This window comes from Schistocerca serialis, chromosome 1 (genome assembly GCF_023864345.2).
Source record: "Schistocerca serialis cubense isolate TAMUIC-IGC-003099 chromosome 1, iqSchSeri2.2, whole genome shotgun sequence".
NCBI classification, from domain to species: Eukaryota; Metazoa; Arthropoda; class Insecta; order Orthoptera; family Acrididae; genus Schistocerca; species Schistocerca serialis.
The window spans coordinates 9,540,729-9,547,352 of NC_064638.1; the positions used below are offsets into that span (position 1 = coordinate 9,540,729).

General features: G+C 39.5%; 1 non-coding gene across 1 annotated transcript; it reads left to right on the forward strand.

Moving 5' to 3' along the window:
- The first annotated feature begins 6,151 nt into the window (after window positions 1-6,151).
- On the forward strand, window positions 6,152-6,223 carry Trnap-cgg (transfer RNA proline (anticodon CGG)). Its single transcript has one exon. It is a non-coding gene; the product is annotated as a tRNA-Pro (tRNA).
- The last annotated feature ends 401 nt before the right edge of the window (window positions 6,224-6,624 follow it).

Here is a 6,624-nt window from a genome sequence, read left to right on the forward strand (position 1 = left end):
GATACTAGTTATAGATTCAGATGCCTCACTTCAGATTTACTGTATCCATCTGACCTTTTTATTGACTATGAAACACAGAAATTGCATCGAAATTAAGTACAAGAGACTCAATGCATACTTAAGTACTCGAAGACTGACTCTGCTTACTGTCTATGTTTTGAACCATTTCTGTGATACTAGTTATAGATTTCGATGCTTCACTTCGGGTTTCTGTAGCCCTTGGACCTTCATATTGACGATGAAACACAGAAATTGCATCGGAATTAAATACAAAAGGCACAATGCCGACTTATGTACAAGAAGACTGAATCTTCTTACTGACTGTGTTTTTAACTATTCATATGACACTACTTATAGATTCCGATGCTTCATTTCAGGTTTACTGTATCCCATGGACCTTCCTATTGACGATGAGACACAGAAATCGCATCGGAATTAAATTGAAAAAGCACAATGCCGACTTCAGTTCAAGAAGACTGACTCTTCCTACTCTTTATGTTTGAACCATTCCTGTGCCACTAGTTTTATATTCCGATGCTACACTTGGGGTTTACTGAATCCCTCGGACCTTCTTATGGACGATGAAACACAGAAATTGCATCGTAATTAAATACAAAAGGCACAATGCCGACTTAAGTACAGGAAGACTCACTCTTCCATCTCTCTATGTTTTGAACCATTCCTGTGACTCTAGTTATAGATTCCGATGCTTCACATCAGGTTTACTGTATCCCTAGGACCTTCTTATTGAAGATGAAAAACAGAAATTGCATCGGAAAAAAATACAAAAGGCACAGTCCCGACTTAAGTACAAGAATACTGACTCTTCTTACTGTCTATGTTTTGAACCATCCCTGTAACACTAGTTATAGATTCCGATGCTTCACTCCAGGTTTACTGTATCTCTTGGACCTTCTTATTGACGATGAAACACAGAAATTGCATAGCAATTAAATACAAAAGGTACAATGCCGACTTTAGTACAAGAAGCCTGACTCTTCTTACTATGTTTTGAACCATTCCTGTGACACTAGTTATAGACTCTGATGCTTCACTTCAGATTTACTGTATCCATTTGACGTTCTTATTGACGATGAAACACAGAAATTGCATCGGAATTAAATAAAAAAGGCACAATGTCGATTTTAGTACAAGAAGACTGACTCTTCTTACTGACTATGCTTTGAACCATTCCTGTGACACTAGTTATAGCTTCCGATGCTTCACTTCAGGTTTACTGTATCCCACTGACCTTCTTATTGACGATGAAACACAGAAATTGCATCGGAATTAAATACAAAAGGCACAATGCCGACTTAAGTACGAGAAAACTGACTCTTCTTACTGACTATGTTTTGAACCATTCCTGTGACACTAGTTATCGATTCCGATGCTTCAGTTCAAGTTTACTGTATCCCTCTGACCTTCTTATTGCTATGAAACACAGACATTCCATCGGAATTAAATACAAATGGCACAATGCCGGAATAAGTACAAGAAGACTGACTCTTCTTACTGACTATGTTTTGAACCATTCATGTGACACTAGTTATAAATTCCGGTGCTTCACCTCAGGTTTACTGTATCCCTTGGACCTTCGTATTGACGATGAAACACAGAAATTGCATCGGAATTAAATACAAAAGGCACAATGCCGTCTTAAGTACAAGTAGAATGGCTCTTCTTACTGACTATGTTTTGAACCATTCCTGTGACACTAGTTATAGATTCTGATGCTTCACTTCAGGTTTACTGTATCCCTTATACCTTCTTATTGACGATGAAACACAAAATTGCATCGGAATTAAATACAAAAGGCACAATGGCGACTTAAGGACAAGAAGACTGACTCTTCTTACTGACTATGTTTTGAACCAGTGCTCTGACACTAGTTACAGATTCCGATGCTTCACTCCAGGTTTACTGAATCCCTTGGACGTTCTTATTGACGATGAAACACAGAAATTGCATCGGAATTAAATACAAAAGGCACAATGCCGACTTAAGTACAAGAAGACTGGCTCTTCTTACTGACTATGTTTTGAACCATTCCTGTGACACTAGTTATAGATTCCGATGCTTCACTCCAGGTTTACTGTATCCCTTGGACCTTCTTATTGACGATGAAACACAGAAATTGCGTCGGAATTAAATACAAATGGCACAATGCCGAATTAAGTACAAGAAGACTGACTCTTCTTGATGTCTATGTTTTGAACCATTCCTTTGATACTAGTTATAGATTCAGATGCTTCACTTCAGATTTACTGTATCCATCTGACCTTCTTATTGACGATGAAACACAGAAATTGCATCGGAATTAAATACAAGAGGCTCAATGCATACTTAAGTACAGGAAGATTGACTCTGCTTACTGTCTATGTTTTGAACCATTTCTGTGAGACTAGTTATAGATTTCGATGCTTCACTTCAGGTTTTCTGTAGCCCTTGGACCTTCATATTGACGATGAAACACAGAAATTGCATCGGAATTAAATACAAAAGGCACAATGCCGACTTAAGTACAAGAAGACTGACTCTTCTTACAGTCTATGTTTTGAACCATCCCTGAGACACTAGTTATAGATTCCGATGCTTCACTCCAGGTTTACTGTATCCCTTGGACCTTCTTATTGACGATGAAAATCAGAAATTGCATCGGAATTAAATACAAAAGGCACAATGCAGACTTATGTACAAGAAGACTGACTCTTCTTACTGACTGTGTTTTGAACTATTCATATGACACTACTTATAGATTCCGATGCTTCATTTCAGGTTTACTGTATCCCTTGGACCTTCCTATTGACGATGAGACACAGAAATCGCATCGGAATTAAATTGAAAAAGCACAATGCCGACTTAAGTTCAAGAAGACTGACTCTTCCTACTCTCTATGTTTGAACCATTCCTGTGACACTAGTTTTTTATTCCGATGCTTCACTTGGAGTTTACTAAATCCCTCGGACCTTCTTATGGACGATGAAACACAAAAATTGCATCGGAATTAAATACAAAAGGCACAATGCCGACTTAAGTACAGGAAGATTCACTCTTCCATCTCTCTATGTTTTGAACCATTCCTGTGACTCTAGTTATAGATTCCGATGCTTCACTTCAGATTTACTGTATCCATCTGACCTTCTTATTTACGATGAAACACAGATATTGTATCGGAATTAAATAGAAAAGGCACAGTACCGACTTAAGTACAAGAAGACTGACTCTTCCTACTGTTTATGTTTTGAACCATTCCTGTGACACTAGTTATGGATTCCGATGCTTCACTTCAGGTATACTGTATCCCTTGGACCTTCTTATTGACGATGAAACACAGAAATTGCATCGGAATTAAATACAAAAGGCACAATGCCGGCGTAAGTACAAGAAGACTGACTCTTCTTACCGAATATGTTTTGAACCATTCCTGTGATACTAGTTATAGACTCTGATGCTTCACATCAGGTTTACTGTATCCCTAGGACCTTCATATTGAAGATGAAAAACAGAAATTGCATCGGAATTAAATACAAAAGGCACAATCCCGACTTTAGTACAAGAATACTGCCTCTTCTTACTGTCTATGTTTTGAACCATCCCTGTGACACTAGTTATAGATTCCGATGCTTCACTCCAGGTTTACTGTATCTCTTGGACCTTCTTATTGACGATGAAACACAGAAATTGCGTAGCAATTAAATACAAAAGGCACAATGACGACTTTAGTACAAGAAGACTGACTCTTCTTACTGACTATGTTTTGAACCATTCCTGTGACACTAGTTATAGACTCTGATGCTTCACTTCAGATTTACTGTATCCATTTGACGTTCTTATTGACGATGAAACACAGAAATTGCGTCGGAATTAAATACAAATGGCACAATGCCGAATTAAGTACAAGAAGCCTGACTCTTCTTACTGTCTATGTTTTGAACCATTCCTTTGACACTAGTTATAGATTCCGATGCTTCACTCTAGGTTTACTGTATCCCTTGGACCTTCTTATTGACGATGAAACACAGAAATTGCATCGGAATTAAATAAAAAAGGAACAATGTCGACTTAAGTACAAGAAGACTGACTCATCTTACTGTCTATGATTTGAACCATTCCTGTGACACTAGTTACAGATTCCGATGCTTCACTCCATGTTTACTGTATCCCATGGACCTTCTTATTGACGATGAAACACAGAAATTGCATCGGAATTAAATAGGAAAGGCACAATGCCGTCTTAAGTACAAGAAGACTTTTTCTTCCTACTGTCTATGTTTTGAACCAATCCTGTGACACTAGTTATAGATTCCGATGCTTCACTTCAGGTTTACTGTATCCCTCAGCCCTTCTTATTGACGATGATACACAGAAATTGCAACGGAATTTAATACAAATGGCACAATGCTGACTTAAGTACAAGAAGACTGACTCTTCTTCAGTCTATGTTTTGAACCATTCCTGTGACACTAGTTATAGATTTCGATGCTTCACTTCAGGTTGACTGTATCCCTTGAACCTTCATATTGACGATGAATCACTGAAACTGCATCGGAATTAAATACAAAAGGCACAATGCCGACTTAAGAACAAGAAGACTGACTCTTCTTACTGACTATGTTTTGAACCATTCCTGTGACACTAGTTATAGATTCCGATGCTTCACTTCAGGTTTACTGTATCCCACTGACCTTCTTATTGACGATGAAACACAGAAATTGCTTCGGAATTAAATAGAAAATGCACAATGCCGACTTAAGTACAAGAAGACTGACTCTTCTTACTGACTATGTTTTGAACCACTCCTGTGACACTAGTTACAGATTCCGATGCTTCACTCCAGGTTTACTGAATCCCTTGGACGTTCTTATTGACGATGAAACACAGAAATTGCATCGGAATTAAATACAAAAGGCACAATGCCGACTTAAGAACAAGAGGACTACCTCTTCTTACTGACTATGCTTTGAACCATTCCTGTGACACTAGTTATAGATTCCGATGCTTCACTTCAGGTTTACTGTATCCCACTGACCTTCTTATTGACGATGAAACACAGAAATTGCATCGGAATTAAATACAAAAGGCACAATGCCGACTTAAGGGCAAGAAGACTGACTCATCTTACCGACTATGTTTTGAACCATTCCTGTGACACTAGTTATAGATTCCGATGCTTCAGTTCAACTTTACTCTATCCCTCTGACCTTCTTATTGACGATGAAACACAGAAATTTCATCGGAATTAAATAGAAAAGGCACAATGCCGGATTAAGTACAAGAAGACTGACTCTTCTTACTGTCTATGTTTTGAACCATTCATGTGGCACGAGTTATAGATTCCGGTGCTTCACTCCAGGTTTACTGTATCCCGTGGACCTTCTTATTGACGATGAATCACAGAAATTGCATCGGAATTAAATACAAAAGGCACAATGCCGACATAAGTACAAGAAGACTGACTCTTCTTACTGACTATGATTTGAACCACTCCTGTGACACTAGTTACAGATTCAGATGCTTCACTCCAGGTCTACTGAATCCCTTGGACGTTCTTATTGACGATGAAACACAGAAAATGCATCGGAATTAAATAGGAAAGGCACAATGCCGTCTTAAGTACAAGAAGACTTTTTCTTCCTACTGTCTATGTTTTGAACCAATCCTGTGACACTAGTTATAGATTCCGATGCTTCACTTCAGGTTTACTGTATCCCTCTGACCTTCTTATTGACGATGATACACAGAAATTGCAACGGAATTTAATACAAATGGCACAATGCCGACTTAAGTACAAGAAGACTGACTCTTCTTCAGTCTATGTTTTGAACCATTCCTGTGACACTAGTTATAGATTTCGATGCTTCACTTCAGGTTGACTGTATCCCTTGAACCTTCATATTGACGATGAATCACTGAAACTGCATCGGAATTAAATACAAAAGGCACAATGCCGACTTAAGAACAAGAAGACTGACTCTTCTTACTGACTATGTTTTGAACCATTCCTGTGACACTAGTTATAGATTCCGATGCTTCACTTCAGGTTTACTATATCCCACTGACCTTCTTATTGACGATGAAACACAGAAACTGCATCGGAATTAAATCAAAGGTGGCGTCATTCACATGCAGTGCGTTTTCGGAACGAATAGGCTCGTTGGTCTAGGGGTATGAATCCTGCTTCGGGTGCAGGAGGTCCCGGGTTCAAATCCCGGACGAGCCCTTGCGTTTTGTACAACGGTGTGGCAACAAATCGCATGGCGGCGGCTGTTTCGCGCATTTCCAGGCCTCCAAGTCAGCGCTAAAATCCGACAACCAGTTCTGAAACCGTTTCATTTGAGCCATGTGCACCCTGCTGATGGAACGTTTGATTTAAATGGTCACAGTAGAGATCGTAGCAAGTGTCTTGCTGGGTGCGACGAAAACGGCTTTATGCCCGCAATCGAACCGGGGACCATCTGCGTGTTAGGCACGGCGCCTGGGCTCGGCGGCAGCTGCTGCTCTTTCTGTCCTTACGAGATACCGTCGATTCGCGCAGTCGTTATTGCAAAAGATGTCACTAAAGGCAATCGCTTCGTTAGCGGCATGGTGCCTGGGCTCGGCGGCAGATGCCGACTTAAGCAC